Source organism: Aedes albopictus, chromosome 1, assembly GCF_035046485.1.
Source record: "Aedes albopictus strain Foshan chromosome 1, AalbF5, whole genome shotgun sequence".
In the NCBI taxonomy this organism is placed as follows: domain Eukaryota; kingdom Metazoa; phylum Arthropoda; class Insecta; order Diptera; family Culicidae; genus Aedes; species Aedes albopictus.
The window spans coordinates 251,735,997-251,760,500 of NC_085136.1; the positions used below are offsets into that span (position 1 = coordinate 251,735,997).

Genomic DNA, 24,504 nt, shown 5'->3' on the forward strand with positions numbered 1-24,504 from the left:
CAGGATAAACAAGTGCGGCTTGACTCGATGCTTCGTTCGTTAGATTTGTGCCTCTAAAGTTTGTATAAAAAATGCTATGGGATTTCTTGATGTTTCACCTTAAGGAGTTGCAGGGGCTTTCAAGAGGTTTCAGAGGCATTTCTTTCGGTTTTTTAGCAACACACGTCATACTAACATTCCTTCCCTTCCAACAAGCTACCTTTACTGATTCCTTGTGCGATTTCGAATGTTTTGGTCAATCACTAATTGTACGGTCACAGACAAACATACGTAACACTTTGAATACTTTCCGATACAAAACATAGTCATGGAAACATACTTAATCGCCCAATGTTAAAACTACTGAGTTTGGCCAATCATGAACTATGTGGCGGTAGTGTGTAAATGTCAAACTCGAACAAAAGCGACGTTAGCGCCACGAGTAACCAGTTGGCCAACTATCAAATTTTCAAATTGATGGTTAAATCGTTGTACGATGGGAATGGTTAGAGTGTTCCGTCTTTTTGTTTGTGGTACGATGATCCATGCTCAGCGCCCATCATTTCTTGAAACAGTCTAAAATGCCACTGCGGTGGACTCAACGAACGTGTCGTGTGCAGCGAAAGGCGAAGCGGGGGCGTGCTGTCGAAGTGTTCGATTCAAGAGCTACGAAAAAATGACACTGAACCGAGGGGACAGCACACAAACACACACCGTCAGTGCCGAAAAAAAAAATTACCCGGTAATTATTTTTAATCAGCTTATCATTGGCACCGGAGCGGAGTGGTCATGGCAGCAGCGCGCGTTCGTTCGGTTTGCATCATCATCCCTCGATGACAGTCATTCGCTTCGCGTTCGTCGGGGGTGACTGATGACCTCGCTGTTACGTCCAGTAGTGAAGGGGGTGGCGTGGTCGAATGGGGGACACGAAAGGGGCCACAAAGGGTAAAATGTTAAGCGTTTAATTATTTAAATGACAAAGTTATTATTACTCGGTCTGTAAAATAACAACTGTCGACGAGGGAAGCCCGGTTAATGTTTCGACCCCGCAGCGTCGGTACAGTGTCAGATTTTTCCATTTGTCCTTTTTTCACATCACATGTTGTAAATTTTTCGGTTTTGTTCCGATGATGATGGGATGAAAAACGAAACACGCTTGGAAAAATGAGAAGTGCTCAGCGAAACAATGTTTTTGATTTTGTTTCGTTTTTACATTTAATCGTTGCCGATTTTTTGTTTCTCTGCGAGTGTGAGGAAGGGTGCAAACAAATTGTGGGTTGTTTTTGTGTTGCTTTAGATTGAGTTGCCGGGAATCCATAATAATTACTTCATTAATTGCTGCATACAATGTATCGGGAAAGTTTGAATGAAAATGTGCATTTTTAGCATCTGCTCCTGCCATGTCCATCGATAAAATAAACTATCCTGGCTCCAGAGAGGATCGAACTCACGACCTTCGCGTTATTAGCACGACGCTCTAACCAACTGAGCTATGGAGCCCTTGTGTATATCGATAAATGTATGAATATTTTTCAAAATGTGTATTAGTCAAACAATTGATTGAACAATGACAGCACTTTATCGACAGTCGATAACAAGGACTCCGTGGCGCAACGGTAGCGCGTCTGACTCCAGATCAGAAGGTTGCGTGTTCAAATCACGTCGGGGTCAATGATTTTGTTTTATATATTTTTTCCTCTGACAGTGTTTTGCCCACCCAAATGTAGGCACCTGTTTAATGGTTTTCAAGAACTCCCTTGAGTATACATCTACATAAGCCCGGGACAGACAACACGTTTTTGTTTCTGTACACTTTCTGGGTTCTATTATGAACATCCCATATGAACTGTGCAAAAAATCAGATTTGTCAATAAAACTATATTTTAGCGGCAGCCTTAGAATTCGATCTTGTATGGGGAAATTTACTTTTGCAAAGAAAAATCGCCACAGGTTACCCCTTAAATACTAAATTCTCGGATACTTTTTCAAAACGACGTATCAACATAGGATTTGCGTGTATTATACGTCGTTTTGAAAAAGTATCCGAGAATTAAAATCAATGAATCATTTCTGTTGGAAATGCTATAAGTTTCTCCGTCGATCTGAAACATTGAACAGTTTCTATGGGATGAAAAAGAAACCCAAAAAGTGAACAGGAACGAGAGTTTTACCATTTTGAATATTTTCCCATATAACCGTGTCCCACGCTAATCTACATACGTCACTATGTACAACAGGGGATAGACAAAATGATCTAGTAGCTGGATTTTTTTCGAAAAGTGCATCAAAAATTCTCAAAGTTCCACTATTAGTTGGTCAACTAATGTCTATCAATGGTCCAAATTTGGAAAAGATCGATCTATTCTACATAAAGATAGAAATATTCTAAAAAAAAGTAATATTTATCCGATAGCCAACTTTGGAATGTTATATCTCCGGATGCAATGAACCTAATGTAATAAAATTTTAAGCGTTTATGACTTATGCAATGAAAACTTTTGACTGAATTTAAAACCAACTTACAGTGAAAATTTGGGAATTTTTGATGCACTTTTCGAAAAGTTACAGCTAGTTGACCATTTTTTGAAAAGTGAAAATTTTGCCTGTGTCGATCATTTTGTCTATCCTCTGTATTAGAGACACATACAGAGCTTTATGATTAAGGTTTATATCTAACAACCTCCGTTAGTTACGATGTATGAAGTGATAAGTTCAATGGGTCTTTCATGCCGGGAAGCGAATTCCTTCAGGCGATGATTCTCGAAGGAATCCTAGTCGAATTTCCCATAGGAGTCCTTGTTGGAATTCCTAAATGATTCCCTAAAACCATGGACGAATACCCGAAATAATCTTTGGAGGAACCCCTGGAGAAATTTCTCGAGGAATTCGTGAATAAATTCCTGCCTGAACTCTATAAAAATGTATGAATGAATTTCTAGATAAATTTATGGAGCAATCCTTAGAGGAATTCAAAAAGAGTTTTTTGAAAAAAAAAACCTGGAAAAAAATTTGGACGAATTCTTGGAGGGATTTCTAAAGGAATTTCAGGAAGAATCTCTGGAAAATTCAGAAATTCATCGAGGAATTTTGAAGAAATCGCTGTGAGAGTATCTGAAAACATTTCTGGCAGAAGTAAAGAATGGGTGATTTTTTGTAAGAATTTCCGAAGTAATTTCTGAAGGAATCTCTGGAAAAATACCTGAAGGAATTTCTGTGGGAATTTCTGGAATAACTCCTGGAGCAACTTCTGGAGCAATCCCATGAGGAATTCCCGGAGCAAGCCCCAAAGAAATTCCTGGAGAATCCATAAATTCCTGAAGGAATTCCTGTGTAGTCCCCATAGCAATCCCTGTATGAAGTTTCAACCAAATATTGAATGTCTTTCGTAGGAATTTCTGAGGAAATTTCGAGAAGGCTTTCTGGAACCCTTCTCTCGTGAAAAAAGTCCTAGACTAATTTGGTAAAAATCCTTGAATTTTTTCAACCGGTGTGTCCCCGAAGGAATGTCTTGAGCAAGATTGTTAACCGATAAATTATCGACAGTTAACTCAACGCAAGCTCGATAACGACAAAAGTCACTCGATAACTTTTCGATAACGATAATGAAACGATTACTCTTGAGTAATTTCCGATGGGATTGCAGAAGAAATCCAAAGCATGTTTTGAAATCATTTCCTTAGAAATTCATAGAGAACTTCTAGTTTCTAAACGATGTTCCTGCTGAAAGCTTTTGAAGAAATATCTGTCTTGTGTCCGGACTGACACTGGCAGTCCGGGTCAATCAATTCCACCGGCCGAAACTCTTCACAAACGAGGAAGGATGCAAACGATGCAATCTACTCGTGCGAAATATTTTACAAGACTGACTTAACGTTGCTCTTTTACCGCTTGCTTTGTAGAGTAGAGTGGGGCAAAAGTTCGAGTAAGGCAAGAGTTTCTTTTGAAGTTTTTGAACTCAATTCAAATTATTTCTTTCGGGTGTCAAGGTTGTTCGAAGCCTTTTTGGAAAAGAGTCTTTCACTCCAAAAATTATGAAAATTGATCAGTATTTCGAAAAGTTATGACATAATATTGGTTTTTGATCAAAAAAATGTAATATGCGATGGTCCTTCCAACGCATGGATTGGAATTGTAATGAAATCGAATTATGTCTTTTATTTTGGGGCGTAACTAGGTATGTTTTGAAGATCCTTTAGCATGTATGACTTTTTGCAAAAAAGATTTGGGAATCATATTTCACACATAGTGGGGCAAAAGTTCGAATTGTGGGGCAAGAGTTCGAGTCATGTGGCAACTTTAAGTAAAAGCCTAAAATTCTGCAAAATGTACATGTTATCTCTAAAAATGATGGAATTAGTGAGAAAATTCGATCAAAGTTGAAAAAAATGTTGTTTTATGTGATTTTGGCTGAAAATTACTCATTTTTGGTGTAGTGAACTTAACCCTGATTTGGGTAAAATCCAGATCAAACTTTAAAGTGTATTCCAGTTCCAACATCAAATATTAATTAGTTTCAGGTATTCCTATTACTAAAGTGTCCAAATATTGTGCTACGGTTAGCGAAATTCCACAAACACTAGATTCGAACTTTTGCCCCAGTGCACTGCAGTGGTGGGGCAAGAGTTCGAATAAGACGCACACATACAAAAAGTGTTGTAACTCAAAATGGAAAAGACATTTGACGTAACTTTGTTCAGCAAAATTTTAGGTTATGGGTGGTAGAACCACCACACGGTATTCATATATTTTTATTTGATGTGTTTTTTTGAAAACAATTGTATTTTCAATTAGGGTCGAACTTTTGCCCCACCTTACTCTATTGGTGCCGCTCGGCATCGCTTCCATTGATATATGCCCTACTTCATGTTCATATTATATTTCTTTGTACGCCTCTCATTCCCTACATTCTCCCTCTGTCCTACTCTCATATAGTTTGGGAAACCCAATTTTCCTGGTAACGCTATATTGCTGAACAATTGATAATTAATTTATTTTGATTATTATTGACATTTGAGTAAGGTATTTATATTCCCTTTTTCATTACATTTTTCTTGCAGCTGATTTAAAACATTGTTATTTACTATACCACCATGTTTTTCCAATATTTTTTTTCTAAAGTTCAGTTAAAACTTTTTTAAGACATTGTCAAACTCAAAATTTGTCATCATCATCATCTATTATCATAATACTTATTTCTCATATGTTAACTCTCATCATCATCATCAACATCAACATCAACATCATAATCTCTCATCACCCATCTCTCATCATCTTCATCATCATTATCATCATCATCATCAACAACAACAACATCTATCATCTCTTATTATTATAATCTCTCATCTCTCATCTTTCCTCTCTCATTTTTCATCTCTCATCTCTCATCTTTCAACTCTCATCTATCGTCTCTCATCATCATTATCATTTCTCATCTCTCACTTCTCGTTTCTCATTTGGCACCTCTCACCTCTCATTTCTCCTAATCTTTATCACATTTCTCATTTCCTCATTATCATCTCTCATCTATGATATCTCTCACCTTTTATCTTTCATCTCTCATTACATCTCTCATCATCATTATTATCTCCAACCTTTCATCTCTCACCTCTCATCCTCTTATCTCTCATTTCTCACTTCTCATCTCTCATCTTTAATCTCTCATTTCTCATTTTGCAACTCTCATCTTCCATCTCTCATCATCATCATCATTATCATCACCATATCTTATCTTTCATGTCTCATCGTCATCATATCTCATCCTGTCTCTTATCACTCATCTCTCATCTCTTATCTCTCATCTCTCAACTCTTACCTGTCATCCCTCGTTCTTATATCTCATCTCTTATCTCTCATTCCTCGTCTCCCATCTTTCATCTCTCATCACCATCATCACCATACCATATCTCATAGCTTATCATCTCTCATCTCTTTTCTCTTGTGTCTCTGCTCACTCTCATAGCTATCATCTCTCATCTCCTACTTCTCATCTTTCATCTCACATCTCTTCACCATAAGGTCACCCTCTTGGGGGAATTCACCATTAGCTTACCCTCTCGGAGGAATTCGCTTTTTAGTTGCGGCTTACCCTCTCGGGGGAATTTGCCTCCAGCTTACCCTCTCGGGGGAATTAGATTTTTCGTTGCGGTTTACCCTCTCGGTGAAATTCACCGTTAGCTTACTCTCTCGGGGAGATTCGCTTTTGTCGTTGCGGCTTACCCTCTCGAATAAACTAAAAAATTTAAGTACTACAGCTTATTCAACAATTCCAATTGGACAATCTGTATCCCATCGTTTGCTTTTGGCCGAGCAAATGTTACTTACAACCTGGCTTACAACAGCCTTGCACGAGGCAAAAAACATAATCGCTAGATACAACTCAAATAATTATCAAGCTATGTTGACCGTTAGAAATCACAATCTATAAACCCAAACAATATATTTAACAAGGAATAACCTTTCATCCACCGTAATTGACATATAAAGTCCCAGGAATATGATCCTGCAACTTGCAACGACCAATCACGCAAGATGGACTACACCAACCGACAAAATAGTGTTTCCCATGAACGCCAATGACGCCGATAAAAAAAAGGCCATGCCAGTCCCATCGTTACAAAATCCTGCCTAGCAACCGCAACGACCACTATTTCGGCAAGGTTCTTCTAGCGGCAAACACTAAACGGCAAAACTTCCCAAAACAATGAACCAAGCTGTGCGAGATTTGTTCCGCGCTGTGTGAAGAGAAATGAAGATGCTTCGTCGATATCCACCTGCAAAAGTTACGGGAAAACGGTGTCTCTTCATTATTACCTAATTTGGGAGCTCACCTACCGACTGAGCCATTGTAGTGTCTGGACGGACACTGGCAGTCCGGGTCAATCAATTCCACCGGCCGAAACTCTTCACAAACGAGGAAGGATGCAAACGATGCAACCTACTCGTGCGATATATTTTACAAGACTGACTTAACGTCTCTTTTACCGCTTGTTTTGTTTTGGTGCCGCTCGGCATCGCTTCCATTGAGATATGCCCTACTTCATGTTCATATTATATTTCTTTGTACGCCTCTCATTCCCTACAATCTGGAGATAGGATTCTGGAGGATGTCCGTGAATTGGTTTTTGGAGGAAGTTACTGGCGTTATTACTTTAAAAAAAAGCGCTTGAGTTACATCTGAAACATGTCCTAGCAAATCCTGAATCTTTTTCTTGTTTATCTTAGGACGCAAATTTTTAGACGAGCTTCATGGTCTAGAGGCTACCGTAATCGTGGCTACTGATTCGTATGCAGTAGGTTCTGAGTTCATTCCCTGGCTCGTCCCTTTCCTCCTCTTTGTACATTTCTATATACTTTGTCCTCCTCTCTACCCATACAACTCATGTACACTGTGGTGCATAATTGATCATAGCCATCGCTAGAACAGAAACAGGTTGAAAAATGCGTTTCCCTTCCTTCCAACTTTCACAGCACAGTTTCAATTCATCAGATAACGCCTATGAGTTATGCAATCAAGCGAACTGTTACGCATTAAACACGCTAACACTTCACCTTACACCTGGCATTCACGCACCAATGTGTGAACCCTCTGCCAACCATATCCCACCAACACTCCGACATCCGCATGAATTTGTGCAGGTGCAGGGGTATATTCGGACTGCTGAGAATACAAACGATTGCAATCATCACATCGTTCCCCTTCCCCACATCGACCTGCAACTTGACGTGGCAGGCGCCATTGTCGCCTTAAAATAGAAGATCACCAACACTCACACACTGAATATGCCTGCTTAGTCTCCGGCAGATAGCTCATTGGTTCCTTGTGTAAATGTAGCTGATGGTCTGGCGATACTGGAGTAGCATCCATGGGCGGTCAATCAAGCTCAATGCTCACGCTCATTTTTATCGGAAGCAAATTTTATTGAACTTCTAGAGCAATCTCTCTAGGAAGCCTACTACTATCCTTGCAGGAACTACAGAAGTTTAGACTATCCTTTAAGTATTATAGCCATTTTTATCTCCCTAGCCCAATTCGAGAGTCACTCTACTCAAACGAGAAACACTTTCCGTGAAAATATATTACCGTCAGCCACAACCGGTGCACTCCTGAGGACTTCTCTCCTTCCTGAGGAAGGTTCTAAATGTGACCGAAACGTTGGGCAAGGTTAAATAGCTGTCTTTGAATTTTGTCATGACTGGAAAAGCCCTTTTCAAGCCATAGTTTTATGTGCCGGAAAAAATGGCTGCTTTCTTGTACGTTAATACTGGTTTTGGTGCTTACGGAGCGAGGTTAAGGTACTAAATTTAATCAAAGACTTTTTTTAATCCGTATCAAACCTCGTACATATTAGCTTTCGTAGAGCTTACAGCCTTAAGAGTTCTCAAGATCTACCATGAGTAAAGGTGATCGAATCTACAAACATTATCAGTTCGATGGAACCTCTGCTGAAGCGCCTCTTAAAATTCCCTCCCCTCTTTGAAACCCACTAAATATTTGCCTGAAAGCCTAAGAACTCCCCTAAAACTACCCGTGAATCTCCCTGAAACCCCCAGAAGCCTCATGAATTCCCTTTGAAACGCAATGGAAAAATCTTGAAACCGCCTTGAAGCCCTTTTGATCTCTACTATAGCCCTAAACAGTCATAAAGGCACTTTGAAGCTCACCTGAAAACCTGTGAAGTCCCCTAATCTCCCCGGAACCTCCTTGAAACCTGAAGCTTTCTGAAATTCCACTTAAATGTCTTTAATTGCTTCCAGAGCCTTCTACAACATTCAGAATCTCCCTGCAATCCCCTGAAATCTCTTGTAAATCTTGAGACCCTCACTGAAACCACTTTGAAATCCTTCTAAAAAACTTCTCCTAGTCACTGAAGTTTTCGAGAACCATTCTGAAACCTTCTGAAGACCCTCTGAAACGCTTGAAAAGTGCCTTTAAAATCTCTCTCTGGTTCTCTGGTGCCCCGCTCGACTTCACCTGAAAATCTCCTAGCTACTTACTCTCCTCAAAGTCCTTTGCAACCTCTGACTCGTTACCTTAGGAACTGTTCATAACCCACGTAGACCAACGTTTGGTCATCTCAGACCCCCTCTCCCCTCTCGTAGACTTTCGTCCATACAAAGATTTAAAAATCGGTATGAAGCGTAAACTTTGGTCAGAATTATCAATGTCAGGACGTATCGTAGTGCCAACATCGACTCTGTCTACTACCTGGTGTTGGTCAACCCTTCAGTACTCACGATGTTGTAATTTCAATAACACGTTGAAAAGAGCTCGTTTGTTCGGCACAGCATGCGTGGTGCTGACGATGGTGGCCAACCGCACGATTGGCGGCAGGTTAAGCTGCGTCCGAAACTCTACGTCATTATCAATGTACGCTACCAACAACCACTACGGACGACGCGCCGAATCTCGAGGCAGCCCAGAGGCTTCTCCTTAGAGGACTGATGAAATACAATTAAAAAAGCCATCAACGATGCAGCCACGGGTACGTAGAAATCAGTCGACAAGACTAGCAAGACTAGAAGCTATAAAAGCATCCTGCCACGGCTTCGCGCCGCGAGCCGAAACATGCAGGAATAAGATGAGGAGCCTCTTCTTCACGCACGGACGTGAGGCGATTGAAAAGTGGAAGCAGTACTCCGATGATATGGGGGACCAAGGTGTAGTATCCGAAATTGGTTTCTTCCTCCGATTCCGACATTTTGGTTCTCCCAAAATGAAAAATCCCGAAAAAGACTTCCGACCGTTAAAAATCCCGAAAAAGACTTCCGACCGTTCGCCTCGAAATTAGACACAAGAATGATGACTCGACGCGATCTTGAGAAACTGTTCGTCGACCCTCGTTCGCTATCTTCCTTTCTCCTTCTGCTTCCGTATTTTTTTTGGACAGGCTTCGTAATCACAACGTCAAACTGAACGAATCGAAATGCATATTTGGGAGCCAGATAGTAACATTTCTAGGTTTCACTCTGACTCCAGATGGCTGGAAAATAGAGGAAGAAAAATTGAGTGCAATAGGAAACTGCAGGCAACCAGAAACGTGTTCTGAGGTGAAAAGTTTCCTGGGTCTCATTACGTTTGTGGACCGGTTTATTCCAAATCGAGCAGACCTTACCCAGCACCTGAGAGCTTTGGCAAACGGCGATAAGTTCTACTGGACCGATAAGGAGGAGCGTGAATTTCAATTTTTGAAAAGTGGAGCACTCGAAACCATCAAGACTCTTGGATATTACAGCCAGACGGATCCAATTGAGCTCTACGTCGATGCATCTCCAGTCGGATTAGGGGCGGTCTTGATACAATATGACAAGGACCAGTCAGCACGCGTCATATCGTGCGCTTCAAAATCGCTGACTTCAACCGAGAAGAGGTATTCTCAATCCCACAAAGAAGCGCTTGCGGTAGTCTGGGGAGTAGAGCGCTTCTCAACGTATCTTCTAAGTAGATGTTTTGTCGTCAGAACGGATGCAGAAGCGAACCAATTTATTTTCAACGGTACGCATCGCTTAGGCAGACGAGCATTGTCAAGAGCCTATGCTTGGGCACTCCGTCTACAATCGTTTGACTTCACCATCGCAAGGATACCAGGGAACATGAATGTGGCGGATGCCTTGTCAAGACTCACCGATCAGACACAGGATCCTATTCCGGTCGAAGAAGACGACGAGAACAACTTTTTGTATGCACTCGACGTAGGGCACATGAATATCACCTGGGGAGAAATTGAGAGACGAACGGAAGAAGATGTGGAGTTACGGAACGTGCGAACTGCTTTGCTAAGTAATGTTTGGCCACAAGATCTGCGAAAGTACGAAGCCCAGCGAAAGAGCCTCCGGTTCCTAGGATACCTTCTTTTTAAGGATGATCGCGCAGTTTTGCCTGAGATTCTTCGAAATACGGCACTACAGTCAGCACACGGTGGACACGTGGGAGTGGTTGCAATGAAGAAAATTTTGAGACAATTTTTCTGGTGGCCAGGTATGTCAACCGCTGCAGAAACGTTTGTCAAGGATTGCGAGGTATGTATGCAGCTGTCTAGGAAAAATCCTCCTGTTCCTCTGTCTAGCAGGGTTCTTCCTGAGGGTCCCTGGGAGATACTTCAAATAGATTTTTTGAAAGTCCCCGGATTCGGCACAGGGGAGTTTTTAGTGGTCATAGATACATACTCAAGGTACCTGAATGTCGTCGAAATGAAGCAAACGGATGCCGACAGAACGAATGCTGCTCTTAACAGAATCTTCCTGCAATGGGGTCTACCATTGATCATTCAAAGCGATAATGGACCCCCCTTCCAAAGCGCTAATTTTACGAAATACTGGGAGGATAAAGATGTCAAAATACGTAAAGCGATTCCGTTGTGCCCTCAAACGAATGGCGCCGTGGAAAGGCAAAATCCCGGCATCACAAAAGCGTTGGCTGCTTCGAAGCTGGAAGGATCTAACTGGCGCCATGCCCTGGAAAGGTACGTACACAATCGAAACACGTTAATTCCACATTCCAGATTAAGCATAACTCCTTTCGAATTGATGGTCGGATGGAGATATAGGGGAACTTTTACTAGTTTGTGGAACCCATCCGACACAGGGCTTGATCGGCTAGATGTTCGCGAACGTGATGATGATTCCAAACTGAGAAGCAAAAAGGATGCTGACGAATCTCGAAAAGCTAGGGAATCCGACATTAAGGTCGGAGACACGGTACTCCTAGCACAACAAAAACGTAGTAAATCGGATGCGAACTTCACTAATGAGCGATTCCAGATCATCGCAAGAGAAGGATCAAAGGTTGTGGTGGTCAGTGCAAACGGGATCCAATACTCTCGCAGTGTGAACGATGTCAGGAAAGCACCAATGTTGTTTTCGGAACCAGAAACCAGGAATTCAGCGTCAAACGAGGACATCGAAACGCAGGATATTGAAGGAATGCTGGAACTTCCTGAAACGGGCGGTTTAGACGAAGCCTCAAATACTGGTGACGTTGGTTCTCGGCAAACTTTTCAAATGGGCGGCAGAGCTTTGCGACGGCGTGAAGCAATACATCGACCAACGCGGTTCGATGACAGTTTCATATATAACATCTTTTGCTAAAGTCTGCAGGATACGAAAATTTTCGTTGTCAGCTTCAAGATGTTTGATTCCTGAAAGAGTAGAGAAGGGGGGTGATGTAGAGTATGCGATAAATAAATAATGTTAATGAACTTCACTGAATAAAATGAAAAATGAAATATTGCATCTTTTGCACCGTATTCGACCCCCTGCAAAAATTTTTTGTCCCACCACAATATGTTCCCACCAGTTTTAGCATACATTGGTTCGTTTCGCTGCTAGAATTTTTCAGCGTCGGTTACACTTTTTGGGTGGTGCATGGAATAATCGGTTTGTTTACTTGCTACTTTCTTTGGTGTTTGACGTGTGAACAAATATTTTAGACGATTGAACATTTGCACGGTAATCTAAAAAGCAAAGCAAGATGCAATACAACAAATGATTTTTTCAAGTATTTTTTGCCTAAATTGTTTGGTTCTTTCGAAGTACTGTTTGCTTCAATTCAAACCAAAATTACACCTTTCTTCAACCCCTGGCATGGTTATTTCTACCAAAAAATAGGTTGACGAAAAAAGTATATCGTTGGTATATCCAAACTAGATCTCAGGTAGGATTAAATTATTGAGCTCGGTAAAAATTACCTAAAAATTTGGTTGGGTGAAAACCAATCTAAAAAATGGTTTGAAGGAAGCTAAATTATTAGTTTGTTTACTCCACGTCTCAGCACACTGCTAGCTGCGCCGCGACAGTCGCACTCTTCCTACTAGTTCCATTGTTGTCAACTGAGCAGTAGTGCGCCATGGCAATCTGGTCGACAGATTGCGGTAATTTCATTGCCCGGATCATAATAATTGCAGCTCCAGGAGGCAAAGAGCCACAGAAAAAACATCAACAGTGAACGAGTAATTTTTGGTCTTAGTTCAAGCATACTATTTTTCCTCATTGGCAATCTATTTTTCCAGATTGATGCGCGTTTTGGGCAAGGAGGATACAATTCATGGCCAAAGATCGAGGTTCACGGGCTTGTTTTCTCACCGTAAAGCGACTTTTGCCCCCCCCTTTGGAGCGCACTGCAAAATTTACAATATGGAAGTTTTTAAAACAAATTGATTTACGGTAAAATAAAATCTGTTTTCCTGAAAATACTAAATATGAACAAAATTTCATAGTTTTATTTCTACATTTTATTTCGAATAAAAAAAGAATAAGAAGAATGGAGAGGGCTGAGGAAAGGTGGACGTATGAAGTAATTTCAATAAATTAATTGTTTAATTTGATCGGCAGTGCTCGTTTGTTTCGAAGCAACTTTTGTTAAACTGAAACTTGACAATTTGGCTGAAATAACAAACGATTTAGTTTGTTCCGAGAGCTGTCAAAATTAAACGACCAACATAATGGTAAGTTTAAATAAAATTTGGTTGAATGTAGGTATCGTGCCCTCAAAAAAGTAACATGGCATTGTAGGTTGTTTCAACCAATGCCAGAAGTGCAATGAAGCTGGGATTTTGTTTGTGCAAAAATCAACGTTGAGATTTGGTTGAATGTTGCTAATTTTTGTTTGTATTTACTAATTATTTTTCTCCGTGAACGAAAATGACGTTTCTCACCCCATTGGAAAAAATATGCGTGAGAAAGGTGAATGAAATTGTGTTAACTGGCCTGAACCTGTTCGTATTTGAAAAGGGCCAATGGATTGTATTTGAAAAGGGCAAATGGAATGAACAGTGTGCACAGAGGTAGAAGAGATGGGAAATAATTTCCGGTAGTACAACAGGAGTGGGTAGAAAGAGAAAAAAAATACGGAAGCAGAAGGAGAAAGGAAGATAACGAACGAGGGTCGATGAACAGTTTCTCAAAATCGCGTCGAGTCATCATTCTTGTGTCTAATTTCGAGGAGAACGGTCGGAAGTCTTTTTCGGGATTTTTAACGGTCGGAAGTCTTTTTCGGGATTTTTCATTTTGGGAGAACCAAAATGTCGGAATCGGAGGAAGAAACCAATTTCGGATACTACACAAGGCAGCGGGAGAAATGACTACGTCAGTACAGCAGGGAGCATCTCATCATGATGAGGCCGGAAATGTGGGCACAAGCCACACAGGCACACTATACTCTGTACAATATCGCCCTGGCAGGTGTTATGCGATGATCCAAAGTACGATTTTCACGAAATCCCGACTATTTGTCTGCTTAGTGAATGACATGGATATTATTTCTAGAACATTTGGAGCGGTGGCAGAACAGTACAGTAGTGTACGGAATCTCTGCCAAGCAGCCAACATGACCCCTTGGGGTGATGCCTACAGAGTACTCATGGCCAAAACGAAGGGTGCGTCAGCACCCCCAGAACGCTCCCCCGAGATGCAGCAAAAGATCGTGGAAGCATTTTTCCCTGCCATCGAGACTATCCCTGACATGTTCAGAATGTCTTTGCCTAGACAGAGACGAAGTTCCGAAGAGGTGGAAGAGGCAATCACTGGTCTATACCGAGAAACCAGAGGACTCTGTGCTGTTGGATTTTGGAAGGATCGATTGACGGTGGACAGTATTAGGCTGCAACCACAACGCGCTCCAAAAGAATGCGTTCAACAGCGTCAGCAGGGCCGACATCGAGTGCGTCATACACTACCTAGAAGTCCCAGTTAGCCTAGGCCGAATACTAGAGAGCTACTTCCAAAATAGGGTGCTAGTCTATGACACCGAGTAAGGCGAGAGGAGCTACAACATCACCGCGGGGGTACCTTAGAGCTCCACCCAGGGCCCGATACTATGGAACGCGGTGTATGATGGCGTATTGAAGCTCAAACTTCCACCGCTTGATGATGTTATCCTCGTGGTATACGGCGAGTTCATTGCCGAGTCGACATGGGAAATCAAACTGACAGCATGACACGCGATTGGCATAGCAGAAGATTGGATTAGATGCTCTAGTAGTCACCGAAACGTGGAGCTATCCAATAGTACCCACAGGCCGATGTGCCTTAGGGTGTTCAGCACATACCATACAGTCTCCAAAGTCGCGAAATGTGTGCTAGTGGTCCAACGAGGAGTACAGAGTGGTTTTGGAGAAGAAGAACGTAGCGCGAGCGATAATGTTGCAGCATGGAATCCAACAGAATGAGGAGCGATACAGATAGAAGCGGAAGCAGCAGACCCACCTCCTTCTGGGGAAACAGCGCAACATGGAAGAAGCAGAGAGCCATTAAATAGAACTGCAATGTCTCGAGATACACCTATTGCATGCGCATTCCGCAAATGTTTCGTGCCATGAACTGAAATGTGCAGAGATAAGGACGAGAGCATGAATGTGGACAAACGTGCTGACTATAAAATGATATTTCAAATCATCTTTCGTTGTATATCACTCAAAGTAAATGAGTTCATGGGAAGTTATCAGACCGGGCTCATCGACGGCCGGTCGACAACGGACCAGATCTTCACCGTACGTCAAATCCTCCAGAACTCCGTCAGCACCAGCATATATCTTCACTGACAGCAGACAACAAAGTTAGACGTGAAATACGATGGCGCATCATTTGTGGAAGTCGGGCCTACTATGGACTCCATAAGAATCTGCGCGGTCGAAAAGGATTCACCCTCGCACCAAATGCATCATGTACAAGCTGCTAATAATTCCGGTGGTTCTCTACGGGCACAGGACCTGGACTCTGCTCGTGGAGGACATGCAAGAACTCGAAGTGTTCGAGCGATGCGTGGTAAGGACGATCTTCGGCGGTGTGCAGGTGAACCACAAGCTCGCTGCACTCAACGGTGAAGCCAGCATCCAGATGTGGACCAAATCCGGAAGGATACGGCGGATAAGGCAGAGCAGGGCATGTTGCAAGAATGTCGGACAACCACCCTGCAAAGTTGGTGTTCGCTACTAATCCAGTTGGCACAAGAAAACGTGGAGCTCAGAGAGCACGATGGGTGAGCCAGTAGGTGGAGCATCGTGTGTGACCGAGGATGGAGAGCAGCTGCTGCAAGCCGAGTATTGTAGCGTACTAATGTTGATTATGTGCTACCGTAAATGTAATAGAACAAATAAAAGCATATAAATAACTTAGCAAACGAGACTCAAATGTCAGGGTTCACCGCGGGCGTATGGCAACGAAAACCGAAACCAAACCAAAACCAAAACATTTTCCCAGCATACCATCCAACCCATTTCGGTGCTTATTTTACATTCGAGTAGTGTCATCTAACACGCTACGCTATACTAAAGCCTTAATCTATCAATTTCGCACCTCACCTGCAGATGCAGATCTGCAGCACGCTCTCAAATCACTTAACGCCCTTTAGCAGCAGCCCCCAAGCCACACAATCTTGTCCGCCCAACAAACACGTGATCTGAATATGCTAATTTTGGGCATCGGGCGGCATGAACCAGAAGCATCGAGCTTATGTAGCTACCTACTGGCTAGCTGATGGGCTGGTGTGACACATGCAGTTTACGTTTCTCACTCACTTAACACCGATCACATGTGCTGCAGTTGGTCCTTCCAAGGTACTTGGCCGTCACAAGATTATAGTTTGGATTGGAGAAGCTTCTTGATGACAGACGGAAACTGCTCTATCGAACCCGTCTGTAGGGTCTTATGGGGTCTTATGGTGATGGCGGACGGCGGACGGCGCCAATGGTGATGATGATGAAGATAAATTCATTTAAACTTAACAATATTATTTTATCATCACTTCTGACTCTCCGGCGGAGGTGGCAGTGCTCGCTCCGGTGTTGCTGGTGGTGGTGTTTTGTGTGTTCCATTTCCGGATAGTTGAGGAGGAAGGATAATCGTTTCCACCGCAGCGCAACCACATTTGTATTGGGCCTGGTTTGGGCTGGATTGTTTGACCAAGAGAGGCAGCAATGAGAAGATCGGAACTCGTCGAGTGCGGAAACTAATAGAAGTATAGAACCGGAGTTGAGCATTGGCCCAATGAAACGAGAACTACGATGTTTTGCGGAATTATGGAATCATTTCTATTAGTAGAATCGAACAGATAATCTTGAGAGAAATGAGTCCCAGAAGTAGAGACAAAATCATATTTCTATTTGAATAATTCAATCAAGCATGGTATTTAACAGTACTTTTCCCGCAGGAGCTCCTTCTGCAATTTCTCCAGAAGTTCCCTTTTTTCAAGAATTCTCCGTGGGATTGCTCCCGGAATTTCTTCTGGGATTCAGAATTCCTTTAAATGTTCCTTCTGGGATACTTCCAGAAGTTTCTTCCATCTGAAATTCCTCCAGGAACTTCTTCCGGGATTTCTCCCGGAACTTAATCTCACATTTTTTTTCCAGGATTTCGTTCCATGAATCCCTGGGAGTTCCTACTAGATCTCCTCAGGAAGCTCCTTCTAAGATTCTTCCTGGACTTCTTTAGAAGTTCTCTCTGTGAATCTTCCAGGTGTTAAAGCAATTTCGTCAGATTCCTAAAAGGATTCCTTCTTTAACACAGATAAAAAAGGATTCCTTCTGAGATTCCCCCAATGGGTATTGCTACCCCAGACAACCAATTTACACGTATAATGAAGTTTATGTTCATGTTATACGTACTTTTATGCGCTAAAGTTACAGACAGAACAATAATAACGCTATATGACTTAAAGCGATACCTTAAGCGATGTACCGTGAGCACTATTGCGACGTAATTCAGTATCTTATGCGACTTAATAATATCCGAAAAAAAAAACAATTCTTGTCAGCTCGATATCGAACTAATGATCTTTGGATTGTTGAGTCACACTTCACACATAACACCAAACGCTACTTATGAAACAAGCTGATTAATTATCATGATATTCTAACTCACCTCAGTGTTTGGAATGCACTTGGTTCACCTGTGCTGTGCGTGTTTGACAGACTATCTGGAGTTAAAAACTAGGAGTGGGTAATGTCTGAGACATAACCGCAATGTTGACGTAGGACAAAGGCTGGAACGAGATTTCGACTTTTATATTTCTATAATACAATGTTTGTTGTTGTGATAAAACAAATGGTGGACTGATGTGTTGAGTAAAGTTGTTGTGTGATCGCTTTCGCGGAACGCATTCATAACCCAACAAACATTTTTGCTGTATAAGAGTAAAACAAATCACTCTTAAGCTAACTTTAGTTCAAGAAGCTGTTATCCAGCTGGTTCGGTTAATTGGAAAGATGTTGACTAGTTCAAGAGTTATTTCGTTTTGAAGAGAAATGGTCAAATTACTGTTCTACGAGAGAATTTTCATCGAGCGGATAAAACTATTAGATAATTGAACGGCGTTAAATCTATCTATAAAGATCTATAGATCTTTTCAATTAAAGTTTAACGTGAAACTCATTCGACAATACGATAGCCGCGAGTCATCGCTGAGTTTGTGTGCTGCTGCCTAGCTGGGAGGTGACAACTCCCTTCTCCTTGACTGATCCAAGGAAAATGACGAAAGATAACAGAGGAAACAGCTGTTATGCCGATTAGTAGATAAAGCTCCTCCCATTCGGCGGGCTTTCCAGTTTATTCCGTTTGCATGACCCGCCCACATTGTGTCAGACGCTTCAAACGACTGCAACCGTTCTTTGAGACAATTTCTAATCGAACGGATAAACTAATCGAAGTATTGAATAATTAAGATCATTTTAATTCGATAAATTTAGAATGAAACAATGTTTCAGGTACAATTATTGCCCGAATAATATAACGTGTTGCTAAATTTCGGGTAGAAAGATTAGTGATCGATTTTACTGTTTCTGAGCTATCAAGCATTTAACCATTCACTTTTCGAATGCACTACACTTTTACCGATCGTTGGAATATATCCGAAAATTATCCGATTCATAACTCTTGAGGAATAATTTTCTCTGGTCCTGAAAAGGTCCGTTCAAATAACGGTTGATTTTAGAAAGACAATTGAAAATTATGCTCACTGAATGCGGGAAGCCATCGAAAACTGCCGCCGCCTGCTGCCGTGAATGAGATTCCTGGTTCTATCAGCTAGATAGCCGACAGCCGTCGCTGGGTTGGTGCGCGGATAACTTCCATTGCCGGGCCCACCGCAGCCGTGATCAGTGGATGAGATTCCTGGTGCTATCACTTGTCGCAGTGGACGTGCTGCTGCGCAGCCGTGGACGTGATATCCACCTCCACGCTCCCTGACTGATCCAACGAAAATGACGAAAGAAATCAGAGGGAACAGCTTTTATGCCCCTAGATTAGCAGATGAAGCTCCTCCCATTCAGCTGGCTTTCCAGTTTATTTCGATTGCATGGCGAGCCCCGCATGCTTCAGACGCTTCAAACGATTTTCAACCAAGAAATGAGAGGAATTTTCATTTAACAAATAATGTCGTCGGTTTCCTGCAATAGGGGCACAACTCAAAATTTGTCATTTTTGAGATTTGGATGGCAAATGATGAAAAACCATGCAAACTTTCATCTCACAAAGAGCCGTTCCGAAAGTCGATGAGAAACGCGAGATTTTTGCATTTTCACCAATTTTCCGCAATAAAGGCACAACTCAAAATCAGTCAACTTTTTCAATAGTCGATGAAAAATAGTAACCTAAAATTCATGAAACAGATAGTCCTTCAATCCCTTTTCATGATACAACAATCAAAATTCGTTTGCTTTTGTCGAATATTGAGAGAAATAAGTGAACTTGTAGGATGTGCTTCAAGATTGCCAATTTTCAAACGCTCATTCTGAAAATTCACATTTTTTGAGTTGTGCCCCTATTGCAGGAAACCGACGATGTAACCAAAATATAAAACGATTTAGATCATTTTAATTCCAAAAATGCTAGAATTAAACAAGGGATCGTCCTTAAATTACGGCACACAAAAATTTTGTATGGGACCTCTGAAATTTTTGTATGGGTCGTCACACTTTGCTGCCCCTCCCCCCTTTAAACGTGACGTAATTTCCGGACGCTCCCCAATGTTTCACGAAAAATGGTCCTGATAGGACAATGCGTTACTAAATTTTAGGTGGAACGATTAGTGGCCGGAATTTAATCTTTCATTTTTCGTATGAACCACAGTTTTCTCGATTGATGGAATAAAATTATCTGATTTACAACTCTTGGGGAATTATTTTCGATGGTCCTGAAAAGGACCGTTTGATTAATTGACGATTTTAGGAACGAAATGGCATGAAAACATTGTGTCACGCAATGCGTGTTGGTTTTCTCCTTGCTAAATACAGGATGCCACCGAAAACTGTTACGCCGCTTTCTGCCATGGATGTGATTCCTGGTGCTATCCGCACGATAGCCGAGAGTTGCGGCTGGGTTGATGTGCCACTGCACAGCTGTGGAGGTGACATCCACCCTGCCTGACTGATCCAACGAAAATGACGAAAGAAATCAGAGGGAGCAGCTTTTATGTCCCTAGATTAGCAGATGAAGCTCCTCCCATTCGGCTGGCTTTCCAGTTTATTTCGTTTGCATGTTCCGCCCCCACGGTGCTCCATTTACCGTTATTATAAAATAAAATATATCATCAAAACCTGAAACGCCATTCTCTTTATTTATCTATCCTACACCTCTGGGCAAATTTTTAAAATCATCGTTGGGCGAAATTTTGAGTTACGCCCTTTTAAAGGGCCTAACCTCTAAAAAATCGTGTTTTCTATAGAATAACACCACATTTCATAACAGAATCATGAATTAAAGGCATCAATAACAAAAATTATCATGAATAATATTGAAATTTGGTAGAATGCATCCATATAAATATCGGTGGAGTGCATTTTCTAACAAAATTGGTCATTACGCCATATACGGTAGGTGTTCTTGGGCCAATAGAAAAAAAAAATATCACCGGTGTAACAAATTCAATTAAAAGTATATTGTATTGTGATTCCATATATGTATATGTCTATAGATGTTCATATTACTCTCAGTCAAGGCGATAGTTTTCACATGCATCCAGCACCAACATTTCAAAAGGACGTAACTGATCTTTAACACAATATCTTCTCCCATAGCTGTAGATCGTATCTCATCTTTCCCAGGACACCAACAACCACTATCGGAAAGAATTGCATTTTCTCCGTCCAATAGTGGCTGTACATTGCGTTGGAGAGATAAAGGTTTGGTTTCGGCAAGCAGTTTCGCCTTTTTAAAATGTTAGCACCGATATATTAAGAGCGTACACTCTCTATACAGCAAATCTGCTTTAAAAACAATAGTCAAAAATATGGGCAACCATAAATTAAACAAGAAGAAATATGTCTGTGTGCCAAATATCTTAAGTTATAAGAATAGAAAACCAAAATATGGAAAGGCCAAAAGACAAAAGTCGGAACCGGCAACAAATTATCAAGCATAATTTGCAGGGTTATTTTATTTTTCTTCTTTCAAAATATGTAGGTAAGACCTTTTGTCCCTACTAATTTTACTTTTATTCGACCTTCTGTCTTTCAATTATTTTCATTTGTACGTTTTGGCTTCATCAGCTTCAGCATTTCAGAAGGGCGTAACTGCTTTTTGATACGGCACGTTCTTTTATGGATGTAGATTGCATGTCACCCCTCTAATGTAAGCCATCGAAAGAGGAGCATTCTTTTCGTTTAAAAGTGCCACGCCACAGCTTCGAAAAAGGTGTTGTTTTGGAAAGTTGTTACTCCCTGTTGAAATTCTGAGGCTGAGAAGACAAAACGAGAAATGAAAAAAAATAATCGAAAGACAATATTGCGCGTTTGACCGTAGATTATCGCGCAAAAATGTTCAAAATCGCTAATTCATCGTCACCAGTACATCATATCGTGTTCGTGTCTCCTACGATAAGTGCGGAAAATAGCTAAGTATTGACCGCGCAGAAGACACCGAAACAGTTAATTGCAACCACGCATATCTATTAACATTTTTGAAAAACTTTGCGCGATATTTTTTTTTTGCAATATATAATAGGTCGAGAAAAATAAAATTTGTAGGAACAGAAGGTCTTATCTTTTTGAATTTGTTTCATGCAGCATATTATGTTCGATTAGTTGAGGCCTGTTTCGACGTTTTGTGGCCTTGTAATGCTTTTGGTTTACTATTGCTATAAGTAATAATTTAAGATATTTGGCACACAGACATATTTCTTTTTGTTTAATTTATGGTTGCCCATATTTGACTTTTGCTTTTAAAGCAGATTTGCTGTATAGAGAGTTTTCGCTTTCTAGACCAACATGTGAAAAGGACGGAACAACCGTTGAACGTCTCAACTTCTTCCGTCTCTGCTAGGCGTGTTTTAATTCATTCATGCAAATTTATCCTAATATCAGACACCTGTTACTGATCAGAGTTTACGTGAATAATAAGAAATACGCTCAGGAGGATCTGAAGAAGCAGAAATTTGCAATGTTTGTTACGCACTTTTCAAATGTTAGTATAATCTAGATTGAGTTTAACCCTCGAGCAGTCGCGTTTTCAACTATCTACAATGGCACTACGTTCACACTGTGTTTTACAAGCGTGTATTTTTCATGGTGCGTGAACTCAGTACACGACACGACCGACCCCAGGTTGAATAAGGGCAAAAGTAACATGAGCGAGTTCTCTTCATCGACTCTCTCTTCTTCAAATTAAAGTGTCAAGATGCAACTATTGTTGCACTTTTTGGTCATAAATCGCTAGATTACGATGCAATTTAGCGTCTAAGTGTGAAAAAATCGATTGAATTTGCATCTTGTCACTTTAATTTGCAGATGAGAGAGTCGATGAAGAGAAATCGATCATGTTACTTTCGCCCTTATTTTAACTCAATCAGTGATAACATTTAAAAAAGGCGAAACTGCTTGCCGAAACCAAACCTTTATCTCTCCGACGCAATGTACAACCACTACTGGACGGAGAAAATGCAATTCTTTCCGATAGTGGTTGTTGGTGTCCTGGGGAAGATGAGATACGATCTACAGCTATGGGAGAAGATATTGTGTTGAAGATCAGTTACGTCCTTTTGAAATGTTGGTGCTGGATGCATGTGAATACTATCACCTTGACTGAGAGTAATATAAATATCTATAGACATTTGGAATCACAATACAATATACTTTTAATTGAATTGTTACACCGATGAAATGTTTGTTTTCTATAGGCCCTAAGAACACCTATCGTATATTGACGTAATTACCAATTAGGATTGAAAATGCACTCCACTAATATTTATATGGATGCATTCTACCAAATTTCAATATTATTCATGATAATTTTTGTTATTGATGCCTTTAATTCATGATTCTGTTATAAAATGTGGTGTTATTCTATAGAAAACAAGATTTTTTAGAGGTTAGGCCCTTTAAAAGGGCGTAACTCAAAATTTCACCCAACGATGATTTTAAAAATTTGCCCAGAGGTGTATTATAGATAAATGAAGAGGATGGCGTTTCAGGTTTTGATGGTATATTTTATTTTATAATAACGGTAAATGGAGCACCGTGGCCCCGCATGCACCAGACGCTTGAAACGGGTAATCAACGGAGAAATGAGAAAATTCTCATTTAACGAATAAAGTAACCAAAATATTGGAAGATTTAGATTATTTTAATTCGAAAAATGATTAAGTTGAATAATGTTTCACGAAAAATGGTCTGGATAAGATAAAGCGTTGCTAAATTCCTGGTGGAATCATTAGTAGCCGGCATCATTATTGTTGCGGGGCCACCAAGCATACAATTCTTCACTTTTCGGTTGCACCAACTTTTACCGAGCGATGGAATGAAATAATTATCTGATTCACAACTCTTGAGGAACAATTTTCTATGGTCCTGAAAAGAACCGTTTGAATTTTGGACGGTTTTAGGTAGAAATTAAAATCAATTCATCATGCCACCCAATGCGCATTGATTTTATTTGCGCTGAATGCTGGACGCCGTTGAGAATTGGCCCGTCGCTTGCTGACCTGGATATTCTTCCTGATGCTATCAGCAATGCGCAACCGTCAATCAATCCGTGAAAGGACCGAGCCCCGAGGAAAAGCGACGCAACTCGCACATTCGTTGTGGCGGATCTTGCTTTGGTGGATTTTGCTGCTGCCTCTGCCACCACCGCCGAGCAATCGATGAAAAGTATTCCTTCCTTGGTCTGCCGCGTTAGACGGTTAGAAGGCGAATGCGCAACAGCACCCTTGCCGACAACCACCGCCACCGAGCCGACATGGCCGTCAAAGAAGAATGAACGAAACACAGCTCTCGTTCGATGCGTTCACCTCGAGACGACAAAGACAAATGAGGGAAGATGCGAAGAAGCAGTAGCTTTTATATTCGACGGGAGCATCCGAAATGAGCTCGCTCGTGATTGGCTGGAATAAACATGGCTTTACTTTTCCCAATTTTTCAATAGTTTGTTATTGAAAATCAGCAAATGTTAATATTGGACATAATTGGTGTAAAGATTTGCAATCGATTGGAGCCAAAATTTTGAAAATTCAACGAGAAATGGCTGAGTTATTAACGCTCAAAATCTCCACTTCAAACGTAACGCGGCCGATTTCTGAAAATTTAGAATGCCACCCGGTATAGAAAA

General features: G+C 41.1%; 2 non-coding genes across 2 annotated transcripts; one reads left to right on the forward strand and one right to left on the reverse strand.

Moving 5' to 3' along the window:
- Positions 1-1,405: 1,405 nt before the first annotated feature.
- Trnai-aau (transfer RNA isoleucine (anticodon AAU)) lies at positions 1,406-1,479 on the reverse strand. Its single transcript has one exon. It is a non-coding gene; the product is annotated as a tRNA-Ile (tRNA).
- Positions 1,480-1,578: 99 nt separating this feature from the next.
- Trnaw-cca (transfer RNA tryptophan (anticodon CCA)) lies at positions 1,579-1,650 on the forward strand. The gene has a single exon. It is a non-coding gene; the product is annotated as a tRNA-Trp (tRNA).
- The last annotated feature ends 22,854 nt before the right edge of the window (positions 1,651-24,504 follow it).